Source organism: Monodon monoceros, unplaced genomic scaffold (assembly GCF_005190385.1).
Source record: "Monodon monoceros isolate NGI ecotype Baffin Bay Population unplaced genomic scaffold, NGI_Narwhal_1 Super_Scaffold_20, whole genome shotgun sequence".
NCBI lineage: Eukaryota > Metazoa > Chordata > Mammalia > Artiodactyla > Monodontidae > Monodon > Monodon monoceros.
The window spans coordinates 126,871,640-126,887,162 of NW_021703777.1; positions in this window are offsets into that span (position 1 = coordinate 126,871,640).

A 15,523-nucleotide genomic window follows, 5' to 3' on the forward strand; every position below is an offset into this window, starting at 1 on the left:
ACCCCCCTAAGTGAAACATATGGTTACTGACTTACACATTATCCTGTTTCAGTTACAAAATACATATACACTGTGCTAAATATTACCAAACTATAAGAATATTAGGGGACTTTGAATAACAAGTTTTCTATTTTACTTACTTAAAGTAAGATTCAATTGTAACTTATAAACTTAAATACAGTTGATAGTTGACTTTGATCCTGAAATATTTAAATTATCCCTGGTAAGATGGTTTCTCCATGGTAAGATGGTTTCTTTGCCAATATCATACCTAGAACAAGGTCAAGTTCAGTTGTGTGAACAGCATTCCTTGAGCTGCCAGTGCATAACCTCTGATTCCTCAGAAAAATGTCCTGGTCCCTAGCAGCTAGGTGTTCAGTTCATGCCTGGTCCAAAAAACAAATAGCTAATAAAGAACCAGGTCTGTTGAATGACAGCAATACTTATATGGAATAACTGAAATTCATTAAGTAAAATATGATATAGAAATAATGATTAATAGTGCATAGCTTTCAGTATTACATTTGAAGACATGCTATTTGTGGAGCCTGGTATCATTATTTGAAGAAAATTACCTCTTATAGTTTCTTTTTAAGGAGGTAACTTAAGATTGAATTTCACAGTATAGGTGTAAGGTATATCGACTATCTTCTTTTAATTCCGCAAGTCCAATTCATTCCAAATAATAGGTTCTACTGATGAAAACTCATTTTCTTATTCCATACAGGTGAAATGTAATAACACCTGAAACCAAGTTCTGGCATACATAAATCAATATTTTCATCTATAAATGTTGTCTTCCCCACAGGTTTTGCTACTTTTGATTTAAGAATCATCATGGTTCAAAGTACAGGTTTATTCCTCAGAGAAGCAGGTTATTAGCAACAAAATAATCACCCAGATATGAGTCACTGAACACTGCCTTTTTAGGTTAGCTGTATGTTAAATGGAGATCTATGCAATAGTCCCATAAAGAAGTGCTTATTTACTAGGGGCATGACTAAGGTCATTAAAGTGAACTAACAATGTATTTAATTTTAGACTTCAAAGGAGCAAAATTCTTGACAAGGGGCTAGAATGTTAATGTTATGATAAGGGTATGCTATGGTAAGAAGAGTTAATCTTGCATTTCCTAGGATATGAAGCATGATATATGCTTTCCTTGAGTGCTCATTGAGACTTTCAAGGGTTTTAGTTTCCCCCTATCTCTTTATGATAAGACAGTACATGAAAATAAAGGCAGCAACAATTTAAAAATGGATTAGGCAGTTATTTATTTCATCATCTTAGTGAACAAATTATGCTGACCTTATTAAAATGTTAAAACATTTGATTAGACCATACGGAGACTATTTGATAATAAACCAAGCTGATTTGGAGAGGAACATTTCTATTTCAATTTCCAGTGCACCTAGTCAATAAACCAAGCTGATTTGCAGAGGAACATTTCTATTTCAATTTCCAGTGCATCTAGTCATATTACTACATGTTTACCTGAGTCTTGGTGGGCATTTGCCCATACTTCCTATAGTCACAAACTTTGTCCTTTGGACGAAACATGAGATTGGGCAGGAAAGCAGTAAACTCCACTAAGGTTTTTACCTGCCTTCAGAAGAGCCCAGGTCATAGTGAACAATCATCCTGGTTTTGCTCAGGACTGAGGGAGCTCCTGAGACACTGACATTTCAGACAGGGAAAGCTTCAAACAAACTGGGATTAGTTTCCCTGATCTTGCTTACTTTATTTTATAAATAAAATATTTAAAAAACAAATGCCAAATGAACCAGACAGATAATGTAAGCCTGAGGTAGTTCACCTTCCTGTTCTTCTGTCATAATAAAATAGAACCACAAATAGTACACTTGATAGTTGTTGGTGATACTACTTATTTTCTCCAGGACCCAGAGACTTTGGTATCTGAAACTGTTGTGCATATCAAGAAAGACCTGTGTTGCTGCCTTACCCTACCAGATACTTACTCTTTATATGAATGATAAGCTCAATAATGCCTCTGAAATAAAGTATTTGTGTTTTTAAGTGAGTTTCTGCCTGAATAATAATTTAAAAAATGACTCTAAAGTTGGAACGTGGAACAGTATGGAGAGTCCTTTAAATCAGAGGCTACACACTCCAGCAATAGATAAAGCATTGTTTGGCTAAGAAAATCTATTTTTGCACATAAGCATCTATAGAGATTAAAATAATAAATAACTTGTAGGACATATTTCTGTGATGACATATTCCTGCTTCACAGGTTATTTGCAATGTCTTAAAATAAATATAAAGATAACCCTCAGAACACAATCTCTGGAGCTAGACTGAATGAATTAAAATTTTGGCTATGCCCCTTAACTCCTATATGACCTTGAACTGGCCAATAACGTCTCTGTGCCTTAGTTTTCTCATCAGTAAAACAGAGATAATAAAAATACATACTTCATAAGTATGAATGATGGTTAAGTGACATAATTTTTGCAGAGTGATTAGTACAGTTCCCAGTCCATAGTAAGTGCTTATAGCTGTGCAATTATTACTAAGATTGCCTTTGAGTCACTGGGTGCTTCATCAGTGTATTAACTGCTGTCAAATAGAGAAGTACTGGAGAGCAAAGGTCTTGGTGCCCAGTTACCCATGTTAGGATCCTGGCTCCATCACTTAATAACTTGAGAAAGTAATTAGTGTCTCAGTTTCCTTATTTATAAGTCGGTGCTAATCACAAAACCTACCACAGAGGACTGGTAGTGAATATGCATGGACTAGATGTTACTATTGCCCTTATTATTGTGTGACCTGGAGGAGAGGAAAAGGAAATATCAATACCAGCCTCCTAACTTGAAAATCTCAGTAGCCTCTGGGGTGGGTTGACACTCTTATTCTACAAATCTACTAGTAATTATTTCCTTCCAGAAAATAAGGGGCTCACGCAGGAGTATCAAATGCAAATGAATATAGGGTCCAAGAAGTAAATGTAAATGAGTGAAACTTATTAGAATTAAGAAAATAAGGAGTGATTCAAACTAGAATATTGGGGAATGTGTGCATAATCAAATAATTAAAATTAAAAATCAGTAGAATACTGACATTTATGAACCAAACCTGTTTTAGGAGCTGAATTCAGCCTACTTGGCACCAGTTTGCAAGCCTCTGTTTATGGCATCTGCATGTTATTTGTTCCTTGCTTTTTAGGTGCTTTCAAACTGCATTTCAGAAAATAACTTTGGCCACTTCAAAAGCAATAACCTACTTTCCAAAACTGTCAACCATATTAAAATCACCAGAATTAAATTATTCATTCTGCTTGCAAAATATTTTATCCTTATGTAATAAAAGGTATGTTTATAAACTATAAATGTATATCTATATACTATAACATATATAAATATATATACTATATATTTTAATCATTTAAATATTAAATCTGTAATATGAATATTAAATAATGCATATCTTTAGGAGCATGGGTCATTGACTTTAAATAAACTAATTATTATTTAAGAATACTGAGAAATAATTTTAGATATAGATTCATATCTACCTTTTCAAAGTTGCTAAATCCTAGAGGAATGGAATTTTTTTTACAAATATTGTCAGATTAATTAAAGAATAATAAGGTTATTAGATATCCTCTCCCCTGGAGTTAATTTATAATCATTTACAGGTTTTTGTTGTCCCATTCAAGTGGGTCTACCATTTGCCCTTTCACAAGGCAACTTACTCTAATAGAATATTTTCTTAGTTTCAGGCATCACATCTCACCTTCATGATTTTGGCTGTACCTAACTACCAGCTGTAGTGACAGTCCATTAACATTTGTCTTTACATTAGTTATCCTTTTTTGCACTTAAAGTATTTATACAGGAATTAAGACCTAAGCCTAACACCTGGGACTCACTCTCTGTGTCCATCCCTCTTTGCACCAAATTCAAATCATTTGGTCTGGCTTTTGCCCCTTGGGATTCCTAAGCAAGGTGGGCAATGCCCAGTTTCATGCCAGAGAGAAGTGCCTCTAGTGTTCTAAGTCCCTTTGTCTTTGCAGGGGTCTGCTTCCCAGGGCAAATGACGTCTTCAATATTCTCACCAATGTGAGCTCTCGGTATACCTATTTACTATTGAAATGACCAGAACAGGCACTTTCACATCTCTACTGAACCACATGTATTTAGACAAATTAGTAGGGGGTTAGGGAAGGGTAGTAGACTGTTCCCTCAGGACCCACAGGGGACTGGTTCCAGGACCACCCCCATCCATGCAAGGTACCAAAATCTGTGAATTCTCAAATCCTTTGTACAAAATGGTTCAGTATTTGCATATAACCTATGCACATCCTCCCATATACTTTAAATCACCTCTAGATTACTTATAATACCTAATGAAATGTATAGTTATGTAAATACTTGCTGACACATAGCAAATTCAAGTTTTGGTTTTTGAAACTTTCTGAATTTTTTTTTTTTTTTTTTTTTGCGGTACGCGGGCGTCTCACTGTTGTGGCCTCTCCCGTTGCGGAGCACAGGCTCCGGATGCGCAGGCTCAGCGGCCATGGATCACGGGCCCAGCCGCTCCGCGGCATGTGGGATCTTCCCGGACCGGGACGTGAACCAATGTCCCCTGCATCGGCAGGCGGACTCTCAACCACTGCGCCACCAGGGAAGCCCAGGCCTTTCTTAATAATACACAAATTCATTCCATCAAAGCCTTACCCATTTAAATCACTTGTTATACCTGGATAAAAACATATGGAAATGGGCAAAAACAAAATCTTCTGAAAAGAGAAGAGTGCTGTGCATTTTCTGACAGACCCTCAAGGGAATATGATTCCACAGAAGTGTGCACTTCAGACTGATTTGCTACTGACTAGGCTATTTTACAATCCTCTATGGTTAATGTTACAGTAAACTTAAAGCGATAGAAATTTTTCCTGCCCACAACAAGGCAAATGATTCCTGTTCACAGATAAGAATTTTGTCCTCTAAAGAATATACAACTCTGTAAATCAAATTCTCACAAACACTGGTTTTAATTGATTCTTTTGACTATTCTGGCCCATTGCATTTCTATATGAATTTTAGGATCAGCTTGTCCATTTCTGGAAACAACAAAAACACAAAAAGCCAGCTGGGATTTTGATAGTGACGGAATTGAATCTGTAGGCTACTCCGGGGATTCTTACCATATTAACAACATTCATTACCCTAATTCATAAACATGGGGCAACCTTCCATTTACTATGGCTTTGAAGATTTTGTCTGTGAAGTCTAACATCTGGCCCTCTTCATTAAGCAGTGTTAATAAGCCTTCATTTTCCCCTATATGTGGATCACACTTTCCTGTCTCTTTGTATGTCTCACAATTTTTACTTGAAAAATGAACCTTTTAGAAAATACGTTTAACAACTCTGGATCATGATCCCCTAGGCTCCTTCCTTCCCAGGGTTTGATTTTGATGTTGCTGTTTTTCTGGTCATTTCTTTGTTTAGTGACTTCACTGAAATAACTCTCTGTAATCTATTTCCCCCATAGTGTGAAGTCTCTGATGCACTTCCTCAGATATTTTTCATGTTTCTATATTTTAGCTCTGGAACAACATACTCCATTTATTGGTCAAAGATTGTTGTGCTTAGGGCTTCCCTGGTGGCGCAGTGGTTGAGAGTCCGCCTGCCGATGCAGGCGACACGGGTTCGTGCCCCGGTCCGGGAAGATCCAATATGCCGCGGAGCGGCTGGGCCCGTGAGCCATGGCCGCTCTGCCTGTGCGTCCGGAGCCTGTGCTCTGCAAAGGGAGAGGCCACAACAGTTGTGCTTAAGACCCTTTATAACCAGTTAGTTTTGCACCCATTACCATTGAATGTGTAATAGCTTGGAGGCTGCTCTCACAGTTCAAGTTTACATTTTTTTTTTCTCTATTTTCATCTAAGGACTAATAGATTGGATTCTCCCTCTCTGATTACCTTTGAAAGGGCTCAGTCTTGGTCATACACACAGGCTTCCAGACTACAGGGAGCTGTGTGATTTTATTTTATTTTATTTTATTTTATTTATTTATTTTGCGGTACGCGGGCCTCTCACTGTTGTGGCCTCTCCCGTTGCGGAGCACAGGCTCCGGATGCACAGGCTCAGCGGCCACGGCTCACAGGCCCAGCCGCTCCGCGGCGTGTGGGATCCTCCCGGACCGGGGCACGAACCCATGTCCCCTGCATCAGCAGGTGACTCTCAACCAGTGCGCCACCAGGGAAGCCCTGATTTTATTTTTAAGTCACTCTTCCTAGGAGTTGCCTCTATGTCAGAATATCATATTGTTCAGCCAGTGTTTGGTCAAGGTTGTGCTTAGGTGAACTCTTTGTGGATCTGTGTGTGGCTCAAACCTGATTGCTCCTGACCGGACACAGCCTTTCCAAACCCCAGTGTTGCCTCTGATCCTACTAGGGCTCCCCCCTTCTGGTTTGTCTCTTTCCCTATTTATTAAACTTCTAGTTGCTCTGTTAGTTTTTTGTAACTAGTATCACCGAGCTATGAATGCCCTTTTCCCTAGACTCCCACTTCATTTCCAGTGTTAAATATTGATTATAAATATCTTTGTGTTGAGCTTTATGATAAGGTAAACATAAATATCTCCCAGACTCTTCAAACTAAACATATTGACATTTCTACTTAGCCTTCTGCCAATCCTGCTTACTCTCCTTTTCTAAACAGGTTGATACAAAATCTAACTTAGTATATGTTTCTAAGAGCTTTACCAGCAACACGTTTATTGTAAGTCTGTATATATGTGTATCCCTGCAAGTCTGTTAACTCACCAAGAGCAGAAACTGTCTTTTCAATTTAAGTAAATGAGATCTAACCAGATGAAAGAGACAGACAACATCACATTAGACAAACATGCAAAAGAAATGTAAAAGAACAGATTTTTAAACTTCCATATTTCATAAATCTATTTCTCTATACCTATATATCTACATATACCTAAAGAGAGAGAGAAAGAGACAAAGAAAGAAATACTAAGCAAATGAACAAACTTGTATTTGTATATTCTGGCATTTAGTTGGTGCACATATTTGTTTGAGCTCTTTCAGGACACCTAGAATATACATATTTTAGCTCTTAACTAATTTGCTGTAATTATTTGTAGAACCCTGATTTATTTGATTATAAGCTATTTAGGACATGCTTTGTTCGTCCTGGTATACCTGGGCACTTAGTAAATTACAAAAGTTCATTAGGATACCATAATGCACATTGCTAAATACATGAATGAGTGAATGAATTAATGAATTAATGAATCATCTGTGCTTACTAGTCACTCAGTGCTTTTATTTCCCATAATATATTTAGTATTTTTATTAAAAATACTTTAATGATGAAATTATAGAAACTACCAATATTGCATAATAACGGACAATTATCACAAGCTGGGTTATAATATACAGTTGTTTTTTTTTTTTAAATGGGGCTATACTAGTAAAGTTCATGCCTATTGGCAGGATAAGAATCACAGAACATTCCCTGTCAATGACAAAGTTAAGATATTTAGTTAGATAGCTAATGGAGTGCCTAGAGGAAGTTTTCTTTATTTTTTAAGAGTTATCTCCCCCATGAAATAAAAATAAAATCCTGAGGATTTAATCATGACTTAAGATCACGTATTTCAGAAAAATAATATTTTCTAACTTATATGCAACCTGATTTATTCTCAATCCTTTTATCCGGCTTCTGATATTTGCTTTTTGCAAACGTTATTTTTTCTTTCTAATCTCTCTAGAGAGTTAACTTGTCTTAAAACCTAAAGATAAATTTGAAAAATAGAAATTAGTTATACAATTCCATATTTTCAAGTCTATAAAACTTAAAAGGCATTTCATAGAAGACACATTTGCCTGTCACTTGCTTGTTTAATGTCTTGATGAAAAATTTTAGTCATAAGTGTATATAAAAAAGTAATAGTTAACTTGAATAATGAATTTTCTAAAGAGTTTTGCTTAGTTTTTCTTTTTTCAAATTTTGCAAGAATATAAAAATTGAAGAATAACAATGCAAAGTTCTACCATATGAACAATTATGATAATTTGAACGAAAAATCCTAGGAATAATTTAATACAGGGAATAGGTGTATATTCTAAGTTTGAATTTAATATCAATAAGCATTATCTTAATTCTTAATAATCACAACTTTAGATGACTTTGTTGAAGCCATTTCAAATGCATGCTTTATGTTATGGAAAATTAATTTTCAGAATTTTCATTATTGTTTCCATCACTGATGCACCATACTAAAGGATGCATATAAGTGAGGCAAGTTCAAGGAATACGAGCAACACCACAGTTTTAGCAAAAGTGACAGATTGGAGTACCTGGTGATATGTGGTCAGAGGATTACAGACTTCCTGTCTACAAAGGTAAAAAGGGAAATGACAGGTATATTCTGGAAATAAAGGTTATTGATTCTGCACTTTCTAGAAATACCCACATAATACTGGTCAGTAATTAGTATAAAAATACAACAAAGAAGTATTTGAACAAAAGGTGATTTCTACAATATTTCAATATGATAAAGTTTTTTTATTTTAAAAAATTTCTTCTTTTCCTTGTAAAATTACAAAGATTTGGACTTCAAAGTTTTGCCCTAGGTGTTGCATTATTTTGTTTGACTCCCTCCAGGCCTAGAGATGAAAAATTGTAGTATATATAATATGCAAAAGTTTGCATGGGTCAACTCAGTTGGTGAGGATAATTCCAATGGATTTGCAATAGTACAGGGAATCCAAAACCTCAGACAGAATCTCAATAAATAAAGTTTTGTGTATTGGATTCTGCCCTGAGTGCTCTGCAAGACTAATTCACATAATAGTCACAACAAACATACTAAGTTGGTATTATTATCAATGTATTAGAAATAAAGAAACTGAGGCATGACACCTTACATAAATTATTATTGTAATTCATGTAGTTGTGTTAATAACCTGTGCTCGTAATCACAATGCTATATTCATGCTTAAATTATTTCAAGCTCTGCGGCCATTAGACAGTGAAACCAGTGACATCCCGTTAAATGTTTAAAACAAATTCTAAGTTGCTTAGAGTTAAATCTTTCCTAGTTAGAAGAAGCATAAATAGTTTAAGGGAGATAGATGTAAACTTTCACCAAAGTCACATTTAAATACACTCTCTAATGTTAAGTATATCAAATCCAAATCTCTCGGCTTGGATCCTACAGGGAATTTTTGAGATTTAATGAATGTATCCAAAATTACATTCTTGGCTGCAAATAATAAATAACAATATCCTAATGAAAAGTATCTCTCCAAAATGCTTAAGATCCTTTCAATATAAATATCATTTTTGGGTCATGATCTCAAGCTTGATCATGAAAATACATGAGAAGTTTTGTAGGCAAAGCCCTGCTTGAAATTATTCTTAAAGTTTGCTCTTTAGATTTTCAATTCTCTTTCCTGTCCTTTTTTTAATTTTTAATTTTTGGCCTTTCTGATAAAAAAGTACCTGTATGCTGCTGGGCATGCAGACCAAATAGTGTGAAATCTATTTCCTTTTAAAAAAAAAATCACTCAAAAAGATAAATTGTAACCCACATATTTCCTTTCTCAGTCTCCTGAGAGACAAGTTTTAAAATATTACCAATGTGTTTTTCTTTTACATTTTAGAGGTGATTCTGGAATGGACATTAGAATGTAAGGCTTCTAATAGCAATGCACATTTCTGAAGGGCTCAGAAGAGTGATATCTATTTGGTCATTTGCATGATGGCAATAAACAAATACCCTTTTATTTTATAATGTTTCAGAAAATATCCAGTGTCTATATACATGTGTGTGTGTGTGTGTGTGTATATATATATATATATATATATATATATATATATATATCTGTCATTGTAAGTGTTGGACAAATAAAATACAGTTTTAATTAAGTAGTAATTCAGATATTAGTCTCTACAGATAATAACAACAGAAAAATATAAAGTGTAGATTCTGAAGATTGGCTATTCTTACAAAGCACCACATATTATTCATAGCAATTGTTTACTTACAATATTTTCACTTTTTTAACCAAATTCCATGGCACGCTCCTCTAAGACAAAGCTATGGAGAACATGTGGCTTCTCATAATCTACACTTTACTTGTATTTTATATATTATATATACATATAATACATGTACCTAGTTGTAAAGACTATTTGGTTCAGATACTAGTAACAATTATCTGGAGAAAACATCTATCTTTACAAAAAGAGAGTGATATCATATCTATGGTTAGAGAATGCCTTTACCATCTTATTCTGATAAATCCCCCAACAAGTTAATACATTGTTTTTAGAGTCACTGATGTAGAAAGCAAACTTATGGTTACCAAAGGGTAAGGGTGGGGAGGGATAACTTGGGAGATTGGGATTGACATATACACACTACTATACATAAAAGATAACTAATAAGAACTAATTGGATAGCACAGGGAACTCTACTAAACACTCTGTAATGACCTATATGGGAAAAGAGCTAAAAAAAGAGTGGATATATGTATATGTATAACTGATTCACTTTGCTGTACACCTGAAACTAACACAACATTGTAAATAAAAAATAATGATAAAAATATATATATATAAATATTAAAAAAATGATTAAAAATGCTATATAAATTTTTTTTTTTTTTTTTTTTTTTTCGGTAAGCAGGCCTCTCGCTGCTGTGGCCTCTCCCGTTGCAGAGCACAGGCTCAGCGGTCATGCCTCACAGGCCCAGCCGCTCCGCGGCATGTGGGATCCTCCCGGACCGCGGCACGAATACGTGTCCCCCACATCGGCAGGCGGACTCTCAACCACTGCACCACCAGGGAAGCCCTATAAAATTTTTAAAATGAGCTTTTATTCTTTTTGAGGTGGTTGCTTTTTTTTTTAAATTTTTATTTTATATTGGAGCATAGTTGATTAACAATGTTGTGTTAGTTTTAGGTGTAGAGCAAAGTGATTTAGTTATACATATACATGTGTCTATTCTTTTTCAAATTCTTTTTCCATTTAAGTTATTACAGAATATTGAGCAGAGTTCCCTGTGCTATACAGTAGGCCCTTGCTGGTTATCTATTTTAAATATAGTAGTGTATAAGAAATTGACATAAAATGAGCTTTATAACTCTCAATCTCTTTAATTTTTTCCAACTACACCTTGCTTAAGTATTAGCTGGAACAACTCCTATGAATAATCATGTAAATGATAAACTCATGTCAGTGGAAAAAAAGATTGTTAATAATATGTCTGTTATGTAATCTAAAATGGCTTAGAACTGAATTTTGTTAACAGGCTAGAAAGGTAAAGAAATAGCCATAAATTCTAACTTATGAATATTACTAAGGCAAGTGAGAGGCATTTGAGGATGATATAAACACTTGTGACATCATTTCTTTTAAGAAAAGGTGGTAACTGATATTTCATTCCAGGGTTATCACATTTCATCTTAATACAAATGAGTAAAATAAAAGTAGGGAATTTTGAAGTCTGCCAGCATGGTAATCACAGATCTCAACATATGATAGTCTGTGAAAACATGAATATGAGTCATGTTGACTAGGAACAGTAGTAGAGTGGTTAAACATATGGGCTCCCGAGCTCTAAATTCTGGTTTTGAATTCTAGCTCTGTCATATAACAGCTAAGTGGCCTGGTTAAAGTATCTTTCTATAACTAAGTAAGAATTATATTAGCACCCATCCTATTAACTGGTTTGGAAATTAAATAAGCAATTAAATCAATGTCTAGGGCATTAAAATTGTTAGCTATTATTATTCTTAGTCATATGCATATATATTTTAGGAGAACTTTGCTTCCATGAGAACAGGAAAGAAAGATATACAAAATCTGTCATCAAGGAACAAAACATTTCCATGTATATAAACATTTTTAGAGCTCAGATAAAATCATTAGCCAAAAATAGAGTAAAATGCCCTATCTTGGACACTGTACATAATTGACTACCTATCACATTTACATTGCAAAAAAATTTCCTTAATTCTGTATAAAAAATAAGAATTATAACTGAGATATACTCTATTAGAAAATTCTTCCTCCTACCAAATCCTCTGTTGTTGAATCATATCACAATAAAAATAAAATTAGAATTTATTTTATCAAGTCCTGAAGTATAGAAACTGTACAGTTTACACAATGACAGAAATTTTAAGTGTAGTCTCTCATCTCACCTCATTATTATCTTTGTCTTCAGAATAAATTAATTTTGTACATTTTTCCTTCTCATTATAATGCTTATCACAGGAGAGAACCATCAGAATTATAATAATACATAAAGGAGTTGAACATTATGGTAGGGTGCTCCATAACTTTTATATATTTCAAGTTTGTGCTTGACTTTCTTGCAATTTCATTATACCTGTCACATTAATAAAGCTGTAAATATGAACTCAAACACAAGATATCATGGAAGAGACATGTCTTCTCTATTTTCTTATCTTTTTAATGTCACAATAAGGTTCCAAGTAACAAAAATGAAGTTTCCACAAAGATCATATAAGTGTATTAATTATAGAATATAATGCATTATATAGGTTAAAAGAGGCAATTTTATGTATTAATATGTGGTATGAATGTCAATATGAAACATTTAAAACTTGAAGTAAAGAGAAATATTATAATTATAATCTAAGGAGATCCTGTCATCCTAGAGTGTAAACAAATGTTAATGACGATTTTGTAAATTCCTAAGAAGCAAAGCAGGAATATAAGCAAATTTTTCATATAATATATTTTACAAGAGATTATGAATTGTAGGAAAAAAAACTTAATTTTTAAATGTAGTTAAGGAATTTTAAATTTAATATAGTTCAGTAGTTGTAGAAATACCAGATGTATATCACATTTGGTTCAACATTTTCTCTCCAGTCGGCCATTGTATAAAATATGTTATGTACCTTCTAAATTAACATTTCAGACGACTTGAATGTAGTCCATAATGCAAAAATGCAGGATAATGAAATTTATTCATTTTTATTAATGCTGAAGATTCATATAACTTAAATTAACACCTTAATAAATTTCAACAATCTAGTTAGTCCATGCCAAAAACAAAGGAGATTAAATCAAATTAAAAGAAATCATTGGCATATATACACAGATATCTCAAGTTCAATTGTTTGTCTCCATATCCATGGGAGTTTGGTTCCCCCTGATACCTGCAGATATCAAAATCTGCAGATGCTCAAGTCCCTTATATACAGTGGCATAGCATAGTCGGTTCTCAGATCTCCAGGTTCTGCAGCTTCTGATTCAACCAAGTCCATCTGTTGATTCAACTAACTTAATTGGCAGTTGGTTGAATCAGCTGATGGGGAACCTGTGGATACGAGGACCTAGTGTACTTTAAACTTCAAAATTATACAAAGAGAATAGAAGAATGTGATGTATTATCATGATTAGGTGCAGTTTCAGTGATGTTTAACTATGAGAAAATCGGTCCAGTGATCAATTCCATATATCAAGATGAACTTTGAGGTCATCAATTTCCTGAGCAACTCTAGCATAGGTTGTCTACTACAGAATGGGAGAAAATATTTGCAAACGATGTGAGCAATAAGAGATTAATCTCCAAAGTATACAAACAACTCATATAGCTCAATATCAAAAAATCAAACAACCCAATCAAAAAATAGGTAGAAGATCTAAATAGACGTTTCTCCAAAGTAAACATACAGATGGCCAAAAGGCACATGAAAAGATGCTCAACATTGCTAATTATTAGAGAAATGCAAATCAAAACTACAATGAGGTATCACCTCACACCAATCAGAATGGCCATCATCAAAAAGTCTACAAAAAATAAATGCTGGAGGGGGTGTGGAGAAAAGGGAACCCACCTACACTGTTGGTGGGAATGTAAATTGGTGCAGCTATTATGGAGAACAGTATGGCGGTTCCTCAAAAAATTAAAAATAGAGCTACCATATGATCCTGCTATCCCACTCCTGGGCATATATCCTGAGAAAACCATAATTCAAAAAGATACATGCACCTCAATATTCATTGTTGCACTATTCACAATAGCCAAGACATGGAAACCACCTAAATGTCCACTGACAGATGAATGGATAAGGAAGATGTGGTACATATATGTCAATACAATGGAATGTTACTCAGCCGTAAAAAAGAAAGAAATAATGCCATTTGCAGCAACATGGGTGGACCTAGAGATTATCATACTAAATGAAGTAAGTCAGGCAGAGAAAGACAAGTATCATATGATATCGTTTATATATGGAATCCAAAAAAAAGATGATACAAATGAACTTATATACAAAACAGAAATAGACCCACAGACATAGAAAATAAACTTATGGTTACCAAAGGGGAAAGAGGAGGAGGGATAAATTAGGAGTTTGGGGTTAACATATACACACTACTACATATAAAATAGATAACCAACAAGGACCTACTGTATAGCACAGAGAAGTATACTCAATATTTTGTAATAACCTATAAGAGAAAAAGTCTGAAAAAGAATATATAAATATATACATATATATGTATATATATATATATATATATATATATATATATATCTGAATCACTTTGCTGTACACCTGAAACTAACACAACATTGTAAATCAACTATACTGGGACTTTCCTGGTGGCACAGTGGTTAATAATCCACCTGCCAATGCAGGGGAAACGGGTTCGAGCCCTGGTCCGGGAAGATCCCACATGCCGTGGAGCAACTAAGCCCATGCACCACAACTACTGAGCCCGTGTGCCTAGAGCCCTGTGCTCTGCAACAAGAGAAGCTACCACGAGAAGCCTGCGCACAGCAATGAAGAGTAGCCCCTGCTTGCCGCAACTAGAGAAAGCCTGTGCCCAGCAACAAAGACCCAACTCAGCCAAAAATCAATCAATCAAACTATACTTCAATAAAAAAAAATAAAATATTTAACGTGCAAAAAAACCAAACCAAAACAAACAAAAAACAATGACATACCATCTTTTGTTAAAGTAATTCCCCAAAATAAGAAAGATTGGTGATATACAGTGTGGGCAAGAATGTGGAGAAATAAGAGTGCAAATTGGTACAATGTTTTTGTAATTAGCGTTCTCTATTAAACTTTTAAATGCCTCAGAAAAAAAAAGACTCCTATGTTTCGAGCATCAGAGGGATCAAATTGTAATATATTATCAAGGACTAGATAATTTTATCCATTAATAATAAATGATATGATTAAAGTTGTCTACCACCTTATATATCACTTCCAGAGTAAAGGCAAAAGCAAAGTTTCAAAATAACTTTTAGAAGATTAAAATACTATATAAAATGTCTCTGATAGTTGCAGTCTATTTTGGGGGAAAATGAATTCCAAGAGGCAAGGTAAGTGATTATATCACATTTTGTTCAAAACATATTTTATGTTAGCCTGTTTACATTGTTTCATATGTGGCTCCAACACATTCTTTTCCATTTACTTTTTTATTTAGACACAATACGCATATTATATTTTCAAGTTGCCTTATTTCTATATTAATAT